Source organism: Rhinoderma darwinii, chromosome 2, assembly GCF_050947455.1.
Source record: "Rhinoderma darwinii isolate aRhiDar2 chromosome 2, aRhiDar2.hap1, whole genome shotgun sequence".
Taxonomy (NCBI): Eukaryota; Metazoa; Chordata; class Amphibia; order Anura; family Rhinodermatidae; genus Rhinoderma; species Rhinoderma darwinii.
Window position 1 is genome coordinate 201,217,489 of NC_134688.1, and position 25,557 is coordinate 201,243,045.

A 25,557-nucleotide genomic window follows, 5' to 3' on the forward strand; every position below is an offset into this window, starting at 1 on the left:
ACCAGGCATTCTTTTTCATTTTTTCAGCATCGCATTACAAAAGTCATAACTTTTTATTTTTTCCATCGATATAGCCGTATGAGGGCTTCTTTTTTTGTGGGACAAGTTGTATTTTTCAATTGCACCATTTTTTAGTGTGCACATAATATACAGATTTTTTGGGAGGTGATAAAAAACAACCAACTGTTCAAGAATTGCTTTTGGAGTTTTAAATTTGCAGCAATTCACTATGTGGTGTAAATAACATGTTACCTTTATTCTATGGGTCGGTACGATAATGGCGACACCAAATATGCATAGTTTTTTATGTTTTATGTTTGCCCAATAAAAATACTTTTAAACAAAAATTATTTGTTTTTGCATCGCCGCATTCCTATTGCCATAACTATTTTTTTCTGTTGATGGAGCCAAATGTGGGCTTGTTTTTTGCAGGACGAGGCATAGTTTTCATTGGTAATATTTTGGGGTGCATGGGACTTATTGATTAACTTTTATTTTAATTTTGGTGGTGAAAAGGAATTTCACCTTTGTTTTTATTGCATCTTTTTTTTTGTACAGCGTTCACCCGGCGGTTTAATTAATGTGTTGATTGTATTGTTTGGGTCGTTACGATCACAGCAATATAATATTTGGGGTATTTTTTTTTCTTTATTTACACTTTTACTAAATAAAACCACTTTTTATGGAGAAACGTGGCTTTATTTTATTTTTACTGTAATCTTTTTATTTCTTTTTTAACAAACTTTATTTAACTATTTAAACCTTTTTTTTAGTCCCACTAGGGGACTTTACAATGCGATCTTCTGATCGCTTATATAATGCTTTGGTATACTTAGTATACTAAAGCATTATTGCCTGTCAGTGTAAAACTGACAGGCAATCTATTAGGCTATGCCTCTGGCATGGCCAAATAGGCATATAGCCAGGGCAGGCCTGGGGCCGGTTGTTAGGCCCCCGGCTGCCAAGGCAACCCTTTGGCGGCCAGCAAACTTTTGTGCCGGCACGATCCCCATCATGTACATGCAGGACAGAATGCGCAAAGGCAAGCCTTCCCATAATTTGCACGTATGTGATTATGCATTAAGGTGTTAATTGGTGCCCCATCTGATTGTGGGACTGTGGTTTAATGCTGGCCATAGCCAAATGATCAGTCATGCCCTGACATTGAGTATGTTATTAGTAATGTTCAATACAAGATTTAAATGCCTTTTCATTTACAAATTCAAAAATAGATAAAACTAACAAATTATCAATAACTTTTTAAAAAAAACAAAAAACAGTAACGTGTAACGTTAAATGCTCATGAATTCTCAGTAAGTCTATGCATAGAATCCATCTGTTATCTGTATGGCGATTTGTATTATTTATTCACTACACTATATAAGATGAAACGACAACATACATTATAATTTGGTCCACTGACTCATTTTATAATCAATCCCAATACATTTAATTATCCCCTGATGACTGCTACTGCACAGAATGTTATTATGATATTGAACTTAAAGCAATGATGTATATAAATGGGATTGTAAAACATGAAAGTTGTTTCTTATTTAGACCTGTAATTGTCCTGTGATATTAGAGTCATTCTACTGTACTCATATGTAAAGTACAAATGGGAGGTGTAATTATAAGGCAATTAGCTAACGGAATTCTCAAACCAGTAGTGAGATTACTAATCAGTTCTTCATTTTCTGCATTTGGAATATATATGTGGTGACTACAAATATAATATGCATTAATAAACATATATTTTATCATCTATGCATATGTAAATGTTTGCAAGCATCATTGATTAGGATACCACCATCAACATTATCATTTTTTTTTTTAATATAGCAGTTCTTGCTATAGCTATCCATTTGCTGTTTGTTTACTTTTTTTACAACATTTTTACATTGTCATAATTGTACATAGATTTGGAGTAAATTCACTTTACCAACAATTCTCTCTCAAAATGTATGTCTGCAGGAAAATGTTTATGCCTTGACATAACTGGACATACAAAGATACTGTGTGCCAAGTTACAGAGACTGCAAGCAGGGTATTGCTGAGTGGAGCCAGGCGAGTGTGCAGTAAAGTGCGGTTTGTCATATAAGTGCACAGTTAAACTCAAGGACATAGCCTGTGAAAACTGTGCTATACAAGAGGGGGAATGAATTGGGTATATTGTTTGTTGGTCTGGGGTGTGAATGAAGTTTTGAGAAAGAGCTAAAAAAAACAACCCACAAGGGCATAGGAAATTAAGGTTTGGTTGTTTTTCCTTGTGTATTGTTCTTTGTATTTTGGAGTAAACAATTTGTATAAATATGTAAACTTTTTAATCTATTGGTTATTTCCATTTAAGCATGTGATCCATGGAATATTTTACAGTGTGTGTGTGTGTGTGTGTGTGTGTGTGTGTGTGTGTGTGTGTGTGTGTGTGTCTAGTGCAATATATGCATGCCTTGAACAGCCATTTAAGGATGAATATCTCTCCACCATATGTTAGAATGTTGTGTATTTGAAAGACCAGTGTTGGGATCTAAATATGCAGTTGCAACACTCAGGAGCTTTGCCAACTTGAAGAAGAGTGTAGAGCAGAAACTGGTTGGGGCCAGCAAGCAGCGGGTGTATGGAAATGAGCTAGCTCTGAATCCAAAAAACCGTTGCTAAGTGACTACTAAAAGAAGAGGTAGGGGAAAAGTTCCAAGAAGGCTAGTCCTAAACTGACACATTCTAGTCAATATGCCAGCATGGCTGATTTTAGGGATGCAAGTCCCAGGCTAGCATTAGGGCTTTGCTCCTAGCAACCATGAGAAAGACTACTGTAGGAAAGATGGTAATAGAAGTGTCAGACAAATGCTAGTGGTAGAGAAGTCTATCATTAGGCGGTGTAAAGGGAAGTGTTTTATATATTTATATCTATGTACATGTGAGTGTCCCTCCAGAAAGGTGTATATTCATCTCCCTACCAGGTAATCAGACACCCTGGGGGATGGAAACCATAAACAGTCAACTAATCCAGGAAGCAGAAAGTTACAACTGCCCTTCCATCCCCCTACTAGATAATGGTATTCCATGAGGTAGCCATGAGGCCCAGGCCCCCCTTTCACGTGCATGTGCTGTGATGTCACACAGATGTGCACGGACAAGGTATAAGAGGGTCAACGGCTTCACACTCTGTCTCTTATTTTCCTGCTACCAACGGACTCCACTTCCCTTCTGGTCTGTTCTCTTTTCCTGCCTATCTGAAGACACACCAACTATCCACATGGATCGCTAAGTATCTACATGTAGCAGCAGCTACACGTTATGCTCTCCCCCCTCCTTACTTCAACCCTTTACCTGCATATCCCCTGGTACCTGTTTAACCCTTTCCCAACATTTACCTGCTATCCCCTGGTACAAAGCAACCCATTCCCCTTGTTAACCCTTGTTCCTCCTCCTTATCCCGTATTAACCCTTAGTGTATAGGGAAAGTTATATTAGGAGGGAGTGGGACAGAAATAGCGAGCGTGTATTGTATTGTAACGTAACTGTATTCATATGTATGTTTAGGTATGTGGGTGGAGGCATAACATAGGATTGTGATACCGTGTGTATACTGTACTAGGTATAGTGTGAGTATACTCAGTATATATTAATTGTTTTATGTATTGGGGTATACTGATACGATACGGTGATCGGTTACGGTGTTCTGTGTTTGGTATATTTTATACGTAAGTGTGATTATTGTTAGTAATAAATATTACCCTTTATTTACTATACAATTGTATTTATTGTACGGTCTTATTCCGTTGAGTAGAAGCAAAGCAAGTAGACGTTAGTGTAAGGAAAAGGTAGGGGAACTAGGCATAACCCTAGTGACCCTGATTATAAAGGAGGTAGTAATTGTAATGTCGGGGTAGGGAGACAGACAGATGAGCCCTAATCTACCCGCCACTCAGTCCCTGCCTACTTGGACGGCCCGTCCTAGGTGACGGCGTACAACTGGGCGACAGTCCCTACGCTCAATAAGTGCATGACAGACAAACAGACAAGGGTACACAGAAGCTAAGGGAAATGGGGCAGTTGCCCACGGCAACACCGAGAGCAACAAGAGTAGTGAACGAGCCGAGTCAAACCAGGAGTGTACGAGGTACCAAACAAAAGAGCAGGAGAGTAGTCAGTAAAGCCAGGGTCAATTTGAAGCAGAGGTCAATAGTACTAGCAGGAAGAGCAGAGCCAGGAAACCAGACAGAATCACAGGCAAAGGAAGAGCAGGAAATGAAGGTATAAATAGACCGAGGGCGGGAGCTAGCTCCGTCTGGCCAGGCTGTGATAGGTTCTCCCACTCCTCAGCCTACCAGCCTGACTGGTAGCAGATTGGGTCACTCTATCAGACCTAGGAGCAGATGCAGACTGATTATCCACGGGCGTTGACACAGAAGCTGTGTCTGGCAGATCCTTTACAGTCAGGCCTGGTTTACACGAGCGTCTGCGTTTTGCGCACGCAAAAAACGCGGCGTTTTGCGCGCGCAAAAGGCACTTAACAGCTCCATGTGTCATCAGCGTATGATGCGCGGCTGCGAGATTTTCGCGCAGCCGCCATCATTATGACACTCCGTTTGGATGTTTGTAAACAGAAAAGCACGTGGTGCTTTTCTGTTTACATTCAGAGTTTGACAGCTGTTGCTCGAATCACGCAGTTCGCACGGAAGTGCTTCCGTGTGACCTGCGTGATTTTCACGCACCCATTGACTTCAATGGGTGCGTGATGCGCGAACAGCGCACAAATATAGGACATGTCGTGAGTTCTTTTCAGTGGACTCACGCTGAGCAAAACTCACGGACTGTCTGCATGCCCCCATAGACTTACATAGGTCCGTACGACACGCGTGAAAAGCACGCATATCACGTATATCACGCTCGTGTAAACGAGGCCTAATAGTGGGTTACACAAGTAGGTGAAACTGTTAAGGATCTGCCAGGCACAGCTTCTGTATCCACGCCCATAGGTAATCAGTCTGCACCTGCTTCTATGTCTGTGAGACTGACTCCATCTTCCACCACTCAGGATGGCAGGCTTAGGAGTGGGAGAGCCTATCACAGCCTGGCCAGACGGAGCTAGCTCCCGCCCTCTGTCTATTTATACCTGCGTTTCCTGTTCCTCCTTGCTTGTGATTCTTCTCTGTTGGTTTCCTGGCCCTGCTGCAGCTTCTTGAACTACTTGTCCCTGCTTCGTATTGACCCTGGCTTACTGACTACTCTTCTGCTCTGCGTTTGGTACCTCTTACACTCCTGGTTTGACTCGGCTTGTTCACTACTCTCCTGCTCTGCGTTTGACACCTCGTACTCTCCTGGTTTGACTCGGCTCGTTTACTACTCTTGTTGCTCACAGTGTTGCCGTGGGCAACTGCCCCGTTTTCCTTTTGTTCTGTGTTTCCTTGTCTGGTTGTTGTCGTCCACTTACTGAGTGTAGGGACCGTCACCCAGTTGTACCCTGTCGCCTAGGGCGGGTCGTTGCAAGTAGGCAGGGACTGAGTGGCGGGTAGATTAGGGCTCACTTGTCTGTTTCCCTATCCCTGTGATTACATAACCACAAGCCCATATACCTATTCTACCCTGGTCCCTCACACCACTATGGACCCCCTTGAGACCCTGGTTCAGCAAATGCAGGGTCTCTCCCTACAGGTCCAGGCCCTGGCTCAGAGGGTCAACCAGCCTGATTCTACCATGGTAGTGCCCCTCACCTCACCTCTTGAACCCCACCTCAAGTTGCCTGACCGGTTCTCAGGGGACCGGAAGACTTTTCTCTCCTTTCGGGAGAGTTGTAGGCTCTATTTTCGTTTAAAGCCCCACTCCTCAGGTTCTGAGAGCCAGCGGGTGGGTATAATTATGTCCCGGCTCCAGGAAGGGCCCCCAAGAATGGGCCTTCTCCTTGGCTCCTGACGCCCCTGAACTTTCCTCCGTTGATCTTTTCTTTTCTGCTCTCGGACTCATTTATGACGAGACTGACAGGACTGCCTTTGCCGAGAGTCAGCTGGTGACCTTACGTCAGGGTAAGAGACCTGTTGAGGAGTATTGCTCTTACTTTAGGAAGTGGTGCGTAGCTTCTCGGTGGAATGACCCTGCCTTAAGTTGCCAGTTTAGGTTGGGTCTGTCGAACGCCCTGAAAGACCTGCTAGTTCGCAATCCCTCTTCTGACTCCCTAGACCAGGTTATGGCTTTAGCGGTACGACTTGACCGACGTCTCAGGGAACGATAACGTGAACGTTTATGTGTTTTCTCCTCTGACTCCCTCATGATGCCTCCCGAGGTTCCGTTGCTTCGTTCTTCCACGGAAGACTCGGAGGTACCTATCCAACTCGGAGCCTCCGTGTCCCCCCAACAACATAGAGAGTTTCGCAGGAAGAATGGTCTCTGCTTCTATTGTGGGGATGACAAGCATCAAGTGAACACCTGTCCTAGGCGTAAGAATAAGCAGCCGGAAAACTTCCGCGCCTAAGTGATCATCGGGGAGGTCACTTGGGCGCACAGGTATTTCCCGTAAATATGAAACGTAATAAAATCTTGCTTCCCTTTCAGGTCTCTTTTGGTGATAGGTCTGCTACCGGCAGTGCCTTCGTGGATTCAGGGTCGTCTGCTAATATCATGTCTGTGGAATTTGCTATGTCTCTAGCTATGCCTTTGATTGATTTGCCTAAACCTGTCCCGGTAGTGGGTATCGACTCCAGTCCTCTTGCTAATGGTTATTTTACACAGCATACCCCTGTTTTTGAACTCCTTGTTGGCTCCATGCATTTGGAGCAGTGCTCTGTACTGTTGATGCAGGGATTATCGTCCGATTTGGTTTTAGGCCTTCCCTGGTTGCAGTTGCATAATCCCACGTTTGACTGGAATACTGGGGAGCTTACCAAATGGGGTAATGAATGCTTGACGTCATGTTTTTCTGTTAATTCTACTTTTCCCCCTGAGGAGGTGAACACGCTACCTGAGTTTGTTCAGGACTTTGCTGATGTTTTCTCTAAGGAGGCCTCCGAAGTGTTACCTCCTCATAGAGAATACGATTGCGCTATCGAATTGGTACCAGGAGCTAAGCTCCCTAAGGGTAGGATATTTAATCTTTCTTGTCCCGAACGTGAAGCCATGAGAGAGTATATCCAGGAATGCCTGGCCAAGGGTTACATTCGCCCCTCTGCCTCTCCGGTAGGTGCTGGCTTCTTCGTAGGGAAGAAGGATGGTGGTCTTAGGCCATGCATTGACTACCGTAACTTGAATAAGGTCACTGTAAGGAACCAGTATCCCCTTCCTTTTATTCCTGATCTCTTTAATCAGGTTCAGGGGGCCCAATGGTTCTCTAAGTTTGATCTACGGGGGGCATATAACCTTATCCGCATCAAAGAGGGGGATAAGTGGAAGACTGCGTTTAACACGCCCGAAGGTCACTTCGAATACCTCGTCATGCCCTTTGGGTTGTGTAATGCTCCTGCGGTCTTCCAGAATTTCATAAATGAGATTTTAAGAGATTACCTGGGGGTATTTCTTGTAGTGTACCTTGATGACGTACTGGTGTTTTCCAAGGACTGGTCCTCCCACATTGAGCATGTCAGGAAGGTGCTCCAGGTCCTTCGGGAAAACAAACTGTTTGCTAAAACCGAAAAATGTGTTTTTGGGGTACAGGAGATACAATTTTTGGGTCAAATCCTCACTCCTCATGACTTCCGCATGGACCCCGCCAAGGTCCAGGCTGTGGCGGAATGGGTCCAACCTGCCTCCCTGAAGGCGTTACAGTGTTTCTTGGGGTTCGCTAATTATTACAGGAGATTTATTGCTAACTTCTCGGTCATCGCTAAGCCTCCTACGGACCTCACTCGCAAAGGTGCTGATCTCCTCCACTGGCCTCCTGAGGCTGTCCAGGCTTTTGAGGTCCTTAAGAAGTGTTTTATCTCGGCCCCGGTGCTGGTTCAGCCCAACCAAATGGAGCCATTTATCGTGGAAGTTAACGCATCCGAGGTGGGAGTGGGGGCTGTCTTGTCCCAGGGTACCAGGTCCCTCACCCATCTCCGCCCCTGTGCCTACTTCTCCAGGAAGTTTTCGCCCACTGAGAGTAACTATGATATTGGCAACCGCGAACTCTTAGCCATTAAATGGGAATTTGAAGAGTGGCGCCACTTCCTGGAGGGGGCTAGGCACCAGGTATTGGTCCTTACCGACCACAAGAATCTGGTTGGTTTTCCTAGAATCTGCCCGGAGGCTAAACCCGAGACAAGCTCGATGGGCGCTATTTTTTACCAGATTCAACTTTTTGGTTACCTATAGGGCTGGGTCTAAAAATATTAAGGCCAATGCACTGTCGCGTAGCTTCATGGCCAGCCCTCCTTCGGAGGAAGATCCAGCTTGTATTTTGCCTCCTGGTATAATCATTTCTTCTATTGATTCTGATTTAGTCTCTGAAATTGCGGCTGATCAAGATTCAGCTCCCGGGAACCTTCCTGAGGACAAGCTGTTTGTTCCCCTGCAATTCCGGCTAAGGGTACTTAGGGAAAGTCATGACTCCGCACTATCTGGTCATCCAGGCGTCTTGGGTACCAAACACCTCATTGCCAGAAACTATTGGTGGCCTGGGTTGCCTAAAGACGTTAAGGCCTACGTCGCCGCTTGTGAGGTTTGTGCTAGGTCCAAGACTCCCAGGTCTCGACCAGCAGGCTTACTACGTTCTTTGCCCATTCCCCAGAGACCTTGGACCTATATCTCCATGGATTTTATCACCGATTTGCCTCCATCTCAAGGCAAGTCGGTGGTGTGGGTTGTAGTAGACCGCCTCAGTAAGATGTGCCACTTTGTGCCCCTCAAGAAACTACCCAATGCTACGACGTTAGCTACCTTGTTTGTCAAACACATCCTGCGTCTCCATGGGGTCCCTGTCAATTTTGTTTCGGACAGAGGGGTAAAATTTGTTTCATTGTTTTGGAGAGCCTTCTGTAAAAAGTTGGAGATTGATCTGTCCTTCTCCTCTGCCTTCCATCCTGAAACTAATGGCCAAACGGAGAGGACTAATCAATCTCTAGAACAATATTTAAGGTGTTTTATCCCTGACTGTCAATATGATTGGGTCTCATTCATTCCCCTCGCCGAATTTTCCCTTAATAACCGGGTCAGTAATTCGTCAGGGGTCTCCCCCTTTTTCTGTAATTTTGGGTTTAATCCACGGTTCTCCTCCGCTTCACCTGGTAGTTCCAACAATCCCGAGGTAGAGGTCGTTCATCGGGAACTGTGTACAGTCTGGGCCCAGGTTCAGAAGAACCTAGAGGCGTCCCAGTGCGTACAAAAAACTCAGGCTGATAGAAGACGTTCTGCTAACCCCTTGTTTATGGTCGGGGATCTGGTGTGGTTATCGTCTAGGAACTTGCGCCTTAAGGTCCCGTTAAAAGAAGTTTGCTCCCCGGTTTATTGGGCCGTATAAGGTCATTGAAGTCCTCAATCCTGTCTCCTTCCGACTGGAGTTGCCCCCATCTTTTCGAATACACGACGTGTTTCATACCTCCCTCCTTAAATGCTGCTCCCCGTCCTTGGCTCCCTCGAGGAAATCTCCTGTTCCCGTTCTCACCCCTGAGGGGGTGGAATTCGAGGTGGCCAAGATTGTGGACAGCAAGATGGTCCAAGGCTCCCTCCAGTACTTGGTCCATTGGAGAGGATACGGGCCTGAGGAGAGGACTTGGGTACCCGCCCGGGATGTTCACGCTGGGGTATTGGTCAGGAGGTTCCACCTTCGTTTCCCCAATAAACCAGGTCCACTTAGAAAGGGTCCGGTGGCCCCTCATAAAAGGGGGGGTACTGTAAAGGATCTGCCAGGCACAACTTCTGTGTATACGCCCATAGGTAATCAGTCTGCACTGAGTCTATGTCTCTGAGACTGACTCCATCTTCCACAACTCAGGATGGCAGGCTTAGGAGTGGGAGAGCCTATCGCAGCCTTGCCAGACGGAGCTAGCTCCCGCCCTCTGTCTATTTATACCTGCCTCTCCTGTTCCTCCTTTGCTTGTGATTCTTCTCGTGTGGTTTCCTGGCCCAGCTACAGCTTCTAACTATTTGATCCTGCTCCATACTGACCCTGGCTTACTGACTAATCTCCTGCTCTGCATTTGGTACCTTGTTCTCTCCTGGTTTGACTCGGCTCGTTCACCACTCTTGTTGCTCACGGTGTTGCCGTGGGCAACTGCCCCTTTTCCCTTAGCTTTGTGTACCCTTGTCTGTTTGTCTCGTGCACTTACTGAGCGTAGGGACCGCCGCCCAGTTGTACCCCGTCGCCTAGGGCGGGTTGTTGCAAGTAGGCAGGGACAGAGTGGCGGGTAGATTAGGGCTCACTTGTCCGTTTCCCTACCCCCATCATTACAGACGCACATGGCTGTCCACATGTTGTGAAAGAAAGTGTGGTTCATCCTCCTTCTTCCTTTGCTCCATCCAGTGCAGGTCTTAGGATAGATGGCACCCTGTGCGCAATGATCTTTCGGCGCCCCACCCCCATCATTAAAAAAAAATGCCCAATAAAAAAATTATAATGCCCCTTTAGTGCACCCATACTGTATAATAATAATAATATTTAATAATATAATATATTACAATCCCTTCAAGGACACAGTATTTTGTCCTCTTATTGTGCCCACAGTATTATGCCCTCTGTAGTACCCCTACACAGTATAATGTCTGCTTAGTGGCCCCCACACAGTATAGTGCCCCCTGTAGATTTTGCCATACAGCCTCACTGTAGACAGTGCCATAGTCCCCCACCTCCTCGTTGTAGACAGTGCCATTACAGCCCCCCCACCTACCCCTTCTAGACAGTGCCCCCAAACAAAAACAAAAATTGTACTCACTCAGGCCCTGTTCCCATGACGTGATCCTTGCGTAGGCCGGCGTGATCTTGTAGCCTAGTACAGAGTTTCCCAACCTTGTCGGACTCGAGGCAGCACTGGAAAAATAAAAATTCCTCAGGGCACCCCTACCAAAAATTGTTTTGAGAAAGACAGGAAATGGCTAAAACAAGCACTACACTTGTAGGGTATGTTCACACAGCGTTTTTTGTAAGGCAAAGAAAATCTGCCTCAAAATTCCTTCAGGAATTGACAGCGTTGTTTGACCTTTTTTTATTGCGTTTTTTCTTAAGCCGTTGAAGTTAATGCAAAAGACGCAGGAAAAAAGCTCCAAACAGGCGCTGCAGGTATTTTCTGACTCCTATTAATTTCAATTGAAGGTCAGAGGTGGAAACCACTTGAAGACCATCAGCCCCCCTGTTACAGTAAAATGACCCTCAGCTCCCCACTCTCAGTAATATGACCATCAGCCCAGCACTTTCAGTAAAATGACCATCAGCCCCCCACTCACAGTAAAATTACCATCAGCCCCCCACTCTCAGTAAAATGACCATCAGCCCAGGACTCACAGTAAAATGACTATCAGCCCGCCACTCACAGTAAAATGACCATCAGCTCACCACTCATAGATTCCCCCTGTAGATAGTGCCACACAGCCCCCTTGTAGATAGCGCCACACAGCCCCCTTGTAGATAGCGACCCACAGCCCCCTTGTAGATAGTGCCACACAGCCCCCTTGTAGATAGAGCCACACAGCCCCCTTGTAGATAGTGCCACACAGCCCCCTTGTAGATAGTGCCACACAGCCCCCTGTAGGCAGTGCCACACAGTCCCCTGTAGGTAATGCCACACAGCACCCTGGTAGGCAGTGCCACACAGTCCCCTGGTAGGGAGTGCCACACAGCTCCCTGGTAGGTAGTGCCACACAGCCCCCTGGTAGGGAGTGTCACACAGCCCCCTGGTAGGGAGTGCCACAGCCCCCTGGTAGGGAGTGCCACACAGCCCCCTGGTAGGGAGTGCCACACAGCCCCCTGGTAGGGAGTGCCACACAGCCCCCTGGTAGGGACTGCCACACAGCCCCCTGGTAGGGACTGCCACACAGCCCCCTGGTAGGGACTGCCACACAGCCCCCTGTTAGGGAGTGCCACACAGCCCACTGGTAGGGAGTGCCACACAGCCTCATGGTAGGTAGTGCCACACAGCCCCCTGGTAGGTAGTGCCACACAGCCCCCTGGTAGGTAGTGCCACACAGCCCCCTTGTAGGTAGTGCCACACAGCCCCCTTGTTGGTAGTGCCACACAGCCCACAGCCCCCTTGTTGGTAGTGCCACACAGCCCCCTTGTAGGTAGTGCCACACAGCCCACAGCCCCCTTGTAGATAGTGCCACTGTAGCTCTCTGAGGGAGCGGAATCCCCGTGTGGCCAGGGATTCCGCTCCTAGAGCGCTCCGCTTGATGTCTCTTGCCATATATGGACAGTGACGTCAGGGGAAACTCCTGAAGCCGAATCCTCGTCCACAGCATTGCCGAGGCATTGCTGTGACCGGGGCTTCCACTCCAGGAGAAGCTCCTGTTGTCTGTGTCCATTTATGGACAGTGATGTCATTGGCTTCTCCTGGAGTGGAATCCCCGGTCACAGAGTCGGCAACGCTGTGGAAGGGGATTCCGCTTTAGGAGTTTCCCCTGATGTCACTGTCCATATATGGAGAGAGACATCAAGCGGAGCACTCCAGGAGCGTAATCCCTGGCCACACGGGGATTCTGCTCCTTCAGGGAGCTACAGTGGCGCTAATAGATAGCAAAGCAGGGAGATACCTCTGCTCTGCTATAGTGCTGTCGCTACCGCTGTAGCAGCCGCAGCGGCTGCTAGTGGCGGCGCTGCTCTTATGCCCAGTGTCACCGCTAGCAGACGCTATGGCTGCTACAGCATTAGCGATGCCACTGAGTGAAGGAGTGCCCGGGTGGAAAGGTGACTGCTGAGTCGCCGGGCCCGGGCGCTTCTGAAACAAGCATGGGAAGGGAGCCAGTGCAGTGCCCCCTTCCACCTGCTGGAGTGATGCGCCCTGGTCACAGGTCGCACACCCCTAAGGCCAGCCATGGCTCCCTCATCCAGTTCTAATTTTCATTCGCCCATTGTAGGTGCTTTCGGCATTAGACAGGGGAAACTGACTGTCTATGACAACACAGCCACAAACGCAGCAAGCTCTTTGTGTTCTGACACCTTTCTATCATAGCCAGCATTAACTTTTTCCAAAATTTGTGCTACAGTAGGTCTTCAGTAGGATTGGACTAGACTGCTAACCTTCTCTTCCCACACGCATCAAAGAGTCTTGGACACCCATAAACTTGTCGCTGGTTCACTGATTGTCCTTTTTTTAAAAAATTTTTGAAGGTACTAAACTGCTGCATACCAAAAACACGCCACAAGACCAGGCGTTTTGGAGATGCTCTGACCCAGTCGTCTAGCCCTTATAATTTGGCCCTTGTAAAAGTCACCTAGATCTTTACATTTGCCCATTTTACCTGCTTCCCATGCTTTAACTGTCAAGAACTGATTGTTCACTTGCTGCCTAATATATCCCACCCCTTGACAGGTGCCATTGTAACAAGACAATCAATGTTATTCACTTCACCTGTCAGTTCTAATTTTATGGCTGATCAGTGTATGCTGGAAAACGCAGATGTCTTGGAAATAAAATAAATACTTAATAAAAACTGGGAGGTTCTACCGACAAACATGGGTAATTATGTAGTGGGCATAACATAATGAGAGTCATGACTTGGTAATAAATATGGAGGAATGCACAGTGTTTAGGAATATATAAGATAAAAAAAAGGTGAGGTTTTTGTCTGTTTGTAAAATCCATCTTCAGATCAGTGCTGAATTAAAATTTAGGGGGAGGCCGTGACAGTGTGGACTCTTTATGGAAAAATCAATGGAGCGGGCAATGACGGTAAACTAGTGATTGAAGTTTGTTATAAGAAGATGAAATGCTGTAGCAAATGAAAAAGCAACAAATAATAATGGGGTCCTTATTAGGTGGGATTTTAACTATTCTGACATTAATTGGGACATATAGGCTCCTGATTGTGCTAAAAGCGGTAAGTTTTTATCTATAATTCAAGACAATTATTTAATTCAGTTGATAGATGAACCCACCAGAGCAGATGCTCTGCTACATCTGGTCTTGTCTAATAGACAAGATACAATGTCGGATGTGGAGGTCCGGGAGCACTTGGGCAACAGTGACCATAATATGGTACGCTTCAAAATAATATTCAATAAAACGGTACGAACGGTAGATTATAAAAACCTGGAATTTTAGAAAAGCTAAATTAAATCACCTAAGGAAAGTACTTAGTTTTGTAGAACGAGATCATGTACTTGGAAATAGGGAAACTGAAACGAAATGGGAAAGTTTTTAAAAACATATTAGATGAATCATGTAGTAAGTTTATAAACTCTGGTAACAAAATGTCTAGAAATAAAAGGAGACCAATGTGGTTGAATAGGTGAGTTCTAAATATAATAAGGAAACAAAGGTCATTTAAAATATTGAAGGCTGAGGGTTCAGAAAATACTGTCCAGACTTACAAAGATCTCAATTGGAAATGCATAAATGAAATCAAGCTAGCAAAATTAGCTGCAAAAAACAAATAGCTAACAACATTAAAATAAATCACAAAAAAATGAAAAAACATATAAATGCTGAGAAGAAAAAATCTGATAATATTGACTCTTTAAAACATAACAGTAGGAATATAAATAATTGTAAAAGGCAAAGAAAAGGCTGAGATCTTAAACATGTACTTTTCATCCGTGTTTACTAATGAGCTGCTAGTGCCCGATATTCACTGGGACAGTAATCAAGGGTCTCCACCCAATATTACCTACTTAATTCATTGTAAAATATTACAAAAATACCTTGATAAGCTTGAAGCCTGGGCAAGAAGGTGGCAGATGAAATTTTATGTTGATAAATGTAAAGTAATGCACCTAGGTCACAGAAATAGTATTACAGCATATTCATTAAATGGAAAAAAACTGGGGATAAACATGCTGGCTGTTATAGAAAGGTGTCAGAACACATAATGTACCGCATCTTGCTGCGTTTGGAGCTGCGTAGCAGCAGACCAGTTAGCAAGCCCATGCTGACACTTATCCACCACCAAAAGTGCCTACAATGGACACCTGAGTATTAGAACTAGACAATGGTGCAATGGAAGATGGTGGCCTGGTCTGATGAATCACATTTTCTTTCACATTTTGTAGACGGCCGGGTGCATATGTGTCACTCACCTGGGAAAGAGATGGCATCAGGACGCACTACGGGAAGAAGACAGGCAGTGTGATGCTCTGAGCAATGTTTTGCTGGAAAATCTTTGGTCCTTGCATTCATGTGGATGTTGAATTGACATATGCCACCTACCTAAACATTCGTGAAGACCAAGTTCAACTTTTCATGATAAGGATATTCCCTAATAGCAGTGACCTCTTTCCGCATGATAAACTGCCCAACCGTACTGTAAAAATTGTTCAATAATGGTTTCAGAAACATGACATAGAGTTCAAAATATTGACTAAGGGCCCTTTTACACCGGCCAATTATCGGGCAAACGAACGTCCATTCCCGATTATTGCCCTGTGTAAAGAGGGCAACGATCAGCCGATGAACCAGCAAACGCTCGTTCATCAGCTGATTGTATAATTTTTGCAGCCTAAAATATTATCGTTGTCGGGAGCGCATCTCCCTTTGTAAACGATCGAACGGACTAACAATCGATCGGAGTAACGAGCGATCGGAGTCATACATTACTGATAGTAGCTCCTTGTAAAAGCAGCAAATGAGCTCCGATCAACGAGCTGTCTTGTTGATCGGCGCACATTTACACGTCCCTCGTCAGGCCGTGTAATAGGACCCGTTCCTAAGCCTCCAAATTCTCCAGATCTCAGTCCGATTGAGCATCTGTGGGATGTCCTGGAAAAACAAGTCCGTTCCATGGAGGCCCCACCTCGCAATTTAGAGGATTTAGAAGATATGCTGCAAAAGTCTTGGTGCCAAACACCACAGAACACCTTTAGAGGTCTTGTGGAGTCCATTTATCAATGAGTCAAAGCAGTTTTTGTGGTACGAGGGAGACCTACACAATATTAGGCATGTGGTTTTAATGTAATTGCTAAACAATGTATATATTCTCTAGTGTAATTAATACTAAAGATCACATTTCACTTAATCGTACTGGTCCTTAAAAAGTAATATTTAATAAATCAAGATATGAAAAAAGTAAATACATAGAAAATAATTACAATTAGGTTGAGATAAAGCGAAACCTGCCAATAAATGGGCAGATATGTATATAGGGATGTAAAGCATGGTGGAAAATTCAGATAATGTCATATTGCATGGGACCAAACTCTGTCCCTACCAAAAACACCCGATATACCCTAATAGTGCTAACAGAGCACCTGCCCCAAAGAAGCTGACCCTGTACTGGCACCTCACCCTGTAAAGTCCTACAAGTTATCCCTATATTTAAGTCCCAATGTATTTCCCTGTAAACATAAGAGGTTATAATCAGGAAATGGACAGAAACAAAAATGCAGATGAATAACAGCTGTTCCAAACATGAGTGGCAGAATAATGCTCAGACAGTTATACGGTACAGGGATGCACAAAACAGTTCGATGGCCAGGCTCTTTATAGAACTCTCTGCTACGGTCAGTGTAACACTAGCGAACACAATAAAATGTGAACAGAAAGATCGATCTATCTATCTATCTATCTATCTATCTATCTATCTATCTATCTATCTATCTATCTATCTATCTATCTATCTATCTATCTATCTATCTATCTATCTATCTATCTATCTATCTATCTATCTATCTATCTATCTATCTATTTTATAAACCTATTTAAAGAATTCTGTACCTGGTACATTATTTTAGATGATCAGAGTCACTTTCCAAGCACCTTTACTTAGTGATACACAAGAGACCCTGCAGTACTTGCAAATAAATGTCAAGTGATTGACTGCTGTTAATGTGCCCATTTATTTCACCTTGATAATTATATGTATGTATGAATTCATATTAATGTCTTTCAATTTACATGATTACAAGTTAATATTTCCATTGCGTCAAGGCTAAAACGCTTGTACTCTCCATGGGTCCAAATAGCAATCGACCGCAGAAAAATTTTGCAAGGCAAAATAAATAAGAATTTCTAAATTCATACCAATTTGCAATTGTATAAATCATACATTCAGGAATTACATATTTATGTGCAGTGAAATAAATGGACAATGATCAACATATGAGCCCCCCACTTCACATACCGGTTCATGTCTAATCATCCACTGGAGTAATGCTCTTTAATATCCAATCTAGATCACTTTTTATTATGCATAGCAAGTGTCAAATGTCAAGTAGTTGCAGTTTAGCAGTACAAGATCATCATGTTATCCGTATAGGGAGACATCTTTCCCAGAGCCCAGATTATCTCAAGGTCACAGCGCCACCTTTAAGACTAAATGGGTTAAGTCCATCCTTTCACTAGCTCCTAAATATATATAGCCCAGGATTCAGTGAGAGAGGGAGTCCCATCCTAATGATCATTATTGTATTTAACTACTAACTAATGGTTTATAGAGTAGTAACAAAAACATTAGACTTTAAACAACTTTAGAATAATTACAGTATCTAAAATTGGTCATCTATCCTTACAGGCATGTAAATGGTCTTTCGATGCCAGGACAATTTTCATATATTTGACAAACACAAATATAACTTGAATTATAAAATATAAACATAATATTATACCCTCATACCCATATATTTTCTGAAAGTAAACACCTGACCCATTAAGAAAAGGTTTTGGTAAGGCTACATGCACACGTTGCGTATTTTGCAGCGGAAAATACGCAGCAAAACCACAGGAAACTGCAAGAATTTTTCAGGAAGAAAACGCACCTGAAGATGTGTTTTTTTAATGCATTTTTCGGTTTCGGTTTTTACATTTTGCTGCGCAAATAACAGCGTTTTCATGCTGTGGATTTTGCTACGTATTTCCATAGAACTACAGGGATAGAATTCGCAAGTGGAATCGCGGGATAAATTGACATGCCGCGGTTTAGAAAATACGCATCTCGGATCAACGTACATCCCGAAAAATACCGCAGCGTGGACATGAGATTCCCTGTAATTTCATTGTCTATGCAGGTACTGTATTACACTGCGGTTTTGCCGCACGTAATACGCATTGTGTGCATTGACCCTAAGGGTGAAATTCGCAGCAAATCTACATCAAAATTTGCATGTAAAACTGCGGTCAAATCCATGGCATAAAATTTTGCCACGTGTGTATCATCCTAAAAAAATTCTCAACACATACACCCCTTTAAGTGAAACTTTCCTAGTCAAGGGTCCTCACATGCTTCTGCATTAAAAGAAGCTGCTTGCGGAAGAGAGCGCTTCTTGCTCTCTCTGGGAGAACATATTGGTGTGTATACAAATCAGGTACCTTATAAATGCTAGTAAGTGTGAACATCTTACACAAATCTATGAAACAAACAAACAAACAAACAAACAAACAAACAAACAAACAAACAAACAAACAAACAAACTACATACATTCTCACCAATATTGACTTTATTGCTGCTTTTGCTAATATCTAGATTTAACCCATGATGCTATACCAATTCAATAATGGGATTGTCCACGTTGCTATAAATAAAACAACCTGTGACATTTAACTGACTGGGGGAGTTTCTTTTTCTTCACTGCATCGGATTCCGGCTTTATAAGGTTTATGTTAACAAATCGATGACGTTAATAATGAAACAATATAGCTCGATGGAGGGCTGGTCCCTGAGAGGCGACCAAGCTTCTCTTTTCCTACATGTAAAATAACAATTTAAAGAATGTAATGAAGATCGGGAAATCTGCATAGTTGCCGCAGCTCCCTATTTAGAAATGATACTCATCTGTGACTTCCAAAATAATTATACAGGATCAGCATGGTAATATTTCAAATGTCCTGTCTGATCTGCAATAACATGAGCGAAAATATGATTCATATGCACCTCACAGCAGCATAGATTTCACTTTCAAAAGACCGAGACCATACTTTTGTATTCATGTGTTTTTTGAAGTTTGCAACTCATCTTGTTTTATACAACATAACTGCAATAATATTGTCTCCGAGTGTGCTCTGCAATAATTCACTCCTGGTACAGCGGTAATTGAGAAAACACAAAATGAGACTGCAGGCATTCTTCTCTATTATTTATCGTAATATTTTTCCATAATTTCATGAAAAAACCTTTCTTAAGAAACATTTTATCCTTTCATGTTAAATTAATATACAAAGCCATAAACCAAGGTAAAGAAATTGAAGAATGATCAGCAGTACGTGAAATGTTAATAAAGACGGATTGCTCAAAAAGTACTGCCTGCAAAATAATTCATTAAATCTATGCCTTCATTTCCCAGCTTCTTCCTATTCACTGAGGTTTTCTCTTAATTATTTTACAAAAGAACCAAATTGTGACAGGTAGGACATTTTATAATCCAGAAGCAAAAGAAATACAGACGAGACTTTGTTTCCCCTGCAGAAATGAACGATTTGTAATGCTACAAATACCTTCTATAACGTACGGATGTAGCCATCTTTATCTTGATAATTTGCTGCAGCGTGATATCACACAACAAAAGCCATTAAAAAGTCATTGAAAAAGTCAAGATAAAGGATCTAGCCACTGTTTATTTAATGCATTAAAAGTCAAGATAAAGACGGCTACATCTGTAGTACTACACGTACTTCTAGTATCTTCTACACAGTAGTACTAAAAGTACGTATCTTCTATATTGTAAAATCCTTGCTCCAGACAGTTAAGCTTTGTATTTTTTTAAGTAATATTGTATTTCATTAGTATAAAAACTTTGAAGTGATCACTTATTTTGTGTCATTTTGTCACTAGCGAGATCAAGGGGACAGCATATTTCTGAAGTTAATGACCATTAAATTGTAACTAAACTATTAAAAATCTTTTGACATGTCATAGTGTGATGTCAGGAGTTTTGATCAGCGGGAGTGCTAGCACTGAGACCCCCACCAATCACAAAAACAAAGTGGCAGAAGCGCTCGGGTGAGCACTGTGCAACTACGCTTCACATCAGCTGTCCTGGAAGCGGTGTACGAGCTCAATAAAAAAGTCTAGGAGTCCGCACACTTTCTGAGGAAAGCCAATTAGAAACAAAGTGGTACAGCGCTTGGCCGCTTCGTTTTAGCGTTTGGTGGACGTCTCAGTGCTCGAACCCCAACCGATCAAAACTTCGGACATCACTATGATATGTCAAATGTTTTTTTAAAAATTTAGTTACCCTTTAAATGCATCTAGTAGTTAAAGAATCAGCAGCAACATGAATAATATAGTGCTGATCAGCTCATGTGGTTGAGGAATTTTTTCAGATTCCCCAGAAAGCTCATATTACGCCATTTAGATGATTTTACATTTCAGTTTCAGTCTTCTAACCAACAGTTTTGGATCTCTTTGGTGAATGCAATAAACCTACTAATTTTACTGCTTAAAGGGCTTATCTCACTATGACAAGCCCTGTCCATATTGCCTATTATTGCATATACACATCATAAAGGGGCACCCCCTCTACGTGCCATAACAGATAGTTGCTTGACATGGAAGATTAGTTTGCAGGGGAAATCGTCTGACTTCTTTTTAAAAATGGATTGTCTTTATGAGAAAATCCTTTAAAGAGACTTGTGCTCATGAAGGTTCTGCTTTATAATCAAATTAGAACTGTGCAGAATTTTTGGATTGTCACCAAAAATAAATAGTTTAGGGTAGAGTCGGCTTTGATCAGGAGAATAAGCAAATCAAGCAGGGGGCATTTTCAATCTGATTAATGACAGTGAATGGACATTTTTCTAAATAGTGCAAATGCTTTCATTAAAAAGTTGAGAAAGTTTGTAAATAGGTTGTATTACTTTACTTGAACTGATCTGGAGTTATAGTCTATTTTATAGTCCAGCTGAATTCTGCAGGCTTCAAACATGATATCTCCTAATATCCTTTCATGACTTGAAGGGGTTATCTAATTTAGGAAACCACTACCTTACAACCTTTTAGGGAATTAAAAATTCATAGAGGAGGTCTTCTGTTCAGGATCCTGATCTTTTGGCTAGGGTGAAGAGTGGATATTAGAGTATCACTCGCTCTAGAAGACCTGTCATGTCCTGCATTACAAAAACAACCCATTGACTTGAATAGGCACTGTGTAAGGCTTCGTTCACATCTGCGCTAGGGTCCCGTTCCGACGTTCCATTTGAGTTTTGCATTGGAACGGGATCCTGACTGACACAAACGGAAACCAAAAGTTTCTGTTTCCATCACCATTGATTTCAAACTACGGAAACCATTGGCACCGGATCCGTCACCATTGAAATCAATGGTGATGGAAAAGGAAACCTTTGGTTTCCGTTTGTGTCAGTCAGGGTCTCGATCTGACGGAAAGCTCAGACGGAACGTTGGATCGGGACCCTAGCGCAGATGTGAATATTTACTGCCTACAGATTAAAGCTGACTGCTGGGGGTGCAGCAGGGGGACACTTTGTGATCAGCTTACTGTTAAGACACCCTTTTAACAAGTAGGGATTTTCCAAAACTGAGAACCCCCTTTAATATTTTCACAGAGCTTTCTAGTGATATTTTGCATTCTAGGAAGTATTGTCTTTAAACTAGACACTGTAAAGTAATCTGATGTAGGAAAACTAACTGTCACACTGCATTAAATAGGCCCAGCCAAAACATTAGAAATGTGTCTGTCAACATGCTCGTTGACTGTTTCCAGTAGCAACAAGCAGAGTTGTGAAGATAGCAGTATACTATTGTTCAGTAACTTAGTATAGGTATAGGGTATAGGTACAAGATAGGTTGTTGAATTTGTGTAAATATATAAATGTTAAATTCTCTTCAAATATCGATATATGTTTTCATTTAGTGTATTAATTGGATCTTTACTTAAAAATGTAATATAGATGCAAATGAATATTAAAAAATAATTTATATATTTTATTTCAAACAAAGTGTTCCTATCATTTATCTTTTTTATCTAAATATTTTAGAAAAGCTGTGCGGATTAAGTTCATAATAGATAACTTTATAGAGACCAGAGCTCTGTTTTTCATTTACAAACACCCAAATCCCCTACATCCCCTTTCATATGATCTTAAAGTTAAAGAGGCTCTGTCACCAGTTTAATACTTCTCTATCTCCGACCTACCTAATCTAATAAACACTTTGATGTAGATAACTACTGTTTTGTTTTGTTTTTAAAAACGCTTATTATTGACAAAGTTCTGATCATTTTTAGATGTATGCAATTTTTTTCTAAATGCCCAACTGGGCGTTTATTTTTTTAATTTCACCAAGTGGGCGTTGTAAAGAAAAATGTATGACGCTGACCAATCAGCATCATACACTTCGCTTCATTCCAGCCAAGCTTGATTAACAGCAAAGCGTGATCTCGCGAGATCACGCTGTGACGTCACTTCCTCCCGCAGTTCCTTCACCTGAGTGACGGGAGAATGAGCAGGCATCGCCCCAGCCGTGCCAGGACGATTCTCCTCCTCAGAAACAGTCTTGGCACTGCTGCAGGTGATGTCTGGTCATTCTACCGTCGCTCCGGTGAAAGAACTGCGGGAGTAAGCAACGTCTCAGCGTAATCTCATGATTCCAGCTGGGCATGAATGAAGAGAAGTGTATGACGTTGATTGGTCAGCGTCATACACTTTTCCTTACAACGCTCACTTGGTAAAACAAAAAGAAACAAACAAAAAACAGTTGGGCATTTAGAAAAAATTTGCATAAATCTAAAAATGATCAGAACAAAACAAAAAATTAGTTATCTATATCAAATCATTTATTAGATTAGGTAGGAGATAGGGAAGTATTAAACTGGTGACAGAGCCTCTTTAAAATGGTTGTCCACTTTTAAATAGTTTTATTAATTTATTTATAGACTAGGAAATCATACAGATTTCTAATATATACGTATTTAAAATTCAGTACCTTTCTTATACCAGTATAGTTGCCTTTGTCTAAAAAAATAAAATGCTATAGCCCAAAGATTAGTCCATATAAATGCATCCATAGGATAACTGAATGGACTAATGATGGTGGCAGTCATGTGACCCACATCATGTGACCCCTGGCATTCAAGTAACACTGTCCAGGTAAGTGACGGGTGAATAATAGGTTATTGAGGAGCAGAAGTTACAAATTTCCATCTACAGCAGAATCCCATCATGTCTGTCAGTCTCCGTGTAGAGATGCTCTTACATTCTTCTCCCTGTCTCCTCTTTGTGTGTTTTTTAAAATATTTAACTTTATTAACATCATGAAAACATCCCCTAGACACAGACAGCCATTTTATAAATCAACTAGAGACAGAAAGTAGAATTCATCATTATTCCACCATTAGTTCTATTCACTTAATCCATGGCTGTGTACTTTATGTATGTCATGTAACCCTGTTGCTAACTGAATGTTAGGGGTCACATGATGTGTATGGTGGTCACATGACTGACGTTTAGTCATATTAAGTTAGCCTGATGATACATTACACAGGACTAATTTGTGGGCTATACCATTCTACTGTGACAAGGGCCTCACGACCTATAAGAAAGGTTATGTGAGCAGAATTTCTAATACATGTAGAAAACTATGATTACCTATTCTACAAATAAGTACAAAAATACTTAAAAACTGGACAACTCTTTTAAATATTAAAATGTTGGCTGTCTGCATCCACCACTAGGGGGAGCTTAGAAGCTTACTGAAGATTGATTTATTATTGAGTTTAATGAGAGTTATATTATCCCTCTTCATTAAAGGGATTGTCCGGTTTAAGCAAATTAATGTTATTTTTTCTAGAATGAAAAGTTATTACATTTTCCAGTGTACTTTCTGTATTAATTCCTCATGGTTTTCAAGATCTCTGTTTGATATTATTCAATAGGAAACCTCATGGTTTACTTCCAGTGAATAAAATTCTATCTTGGTCATGTGATGGACACACAGGTGCTGGGATCGTTAGAAGACGCAGCTCTGATATACATACTGTAACTGTCACGATCCCAGCACCTGTGTGATCATCACATGACCATGGACAGAATTTTATCCACTGGAAGTAAACAATGAATGTTCCAGCTGAATAACAACCAGCAGAGATATTGAAAACCGTGAGGAATTAATATTATGGAAAAATTGTATAACTTTTAATTATACAAAAAATATAATTAATTTGCTGAAACCGGACAACCCCTTTGAGTTTCCCTTAATGGTGGGGCATGTTGCCAGATTTTGCCTTTTTTTTTTTTTTTTTTAACCAAATGCCTTTGTGAAGGGAAATATAGAACTTGAAGCTCTGTTTCAGAAAAATTTAACCTATTCAATTAAAAAAAAGCTTAGAAAAAATAAATAAAAAAGAAGCCAGGTGTACACTTTATAATGTGCTTTGACATCAATGAATCTTCTTATGTGTATTTATTACTTATAGCATGTATATGTAATGTATTATATACAGTAATTGGTGGTACCGTAAGCAGGTCAAACTTTATTATGTAAGTCATCAAGTATTATTACTGCTACACACACATTTTTCCTCTTAGCATCAGCAGAATGACAGACTATATAAAATTTCCTCATGACAGGTTCACATTTTCATTTTGAAAGACATTGATTTTTAATATTCTGTGGATTTAATAGATTAGACTAAATACAAAATAAAGATGTGAGAAAATGCCAGGAGACAAAATCTGAGATTTTGACAACGAATTTTCAAGCAGTGTATTAATGAGTGACTACAATAATGTATACTGCATGACCTTGAATAATAAAATAATTACTTCAAAAACATATTTTTCTTTTCGGCAAGGTTGTAGCAAACTTCATGTTTAAATTTATGTTAAACCAAATGTTCCCTTTTAGAATAGCCTAATGTTTTATCAAGACGTCTTTGTCTTTCTGTCAAAGTGTCACCTCACCTGAATGTATATGGATTAAGATACAAATGCAATTCAAATAAAATATAAATTTGACATCCAAATGTATTGTTTAGTAAAGTCTTCTGAAACACTGAAAACAGATATCCACTGTTTCTATTAAAGACAATAAATCTTCTTGGCAACCTTAAATGCGTGGAATGATGTAAGGACAAAATTAATTGTCAACGCCCCTCTCCTCTCAGTTTGCTACCACGTTATAAAATTCCAAAAATAAGATTTAAAAAATTACCTAAAAGCTTGCGCTCCAGCGCTAAGCATTGCTGGCCATATTCTTTTGCAGAGTGCAGGATTAGAAGGGTTTGTGATGATATGCGCTACCACCACTTCTGTAACATAGGTGACCATGCGTGATCTGCATAATAAAGTGCTGATCAGGCATGACTTAATTGAGCTGTGCTCTTTTAGGTGGGATTCACACGACCGGGTCCCGCCCGAGTGCCGGCTGGTAAAATCTGCCATTTTGCCCGGCCGGTTTGCATAAAGTTTTGCATCCGTGCCGGGCCGGGCAGATCTGGACAGTGACATCAGCGGCAACTCCAGAAGGGGAATCCCCATGTGTTCGGGGATTCCCCTTCAGGAGTTTCCCCTGATGTCACTGCCCAGATATGGACAGAGACATCAAGCGCTCTGTCC

At 42.2% G+C, this 25,557-nt stretch overlaps 1 protein-coding gene across 7 annotated transcripts in view; it reads right to left on the reverse strand.

The window, feature by feature from the left end:
• DMD (dystrophin) overlaps window positions 1-25,557 on the reverse strand; it is a 2,416,993-nt gene that overhangs the window by 613,518 nt on the left and 1,777,918 nt on the right. The window lies entirely within an intron of this gene.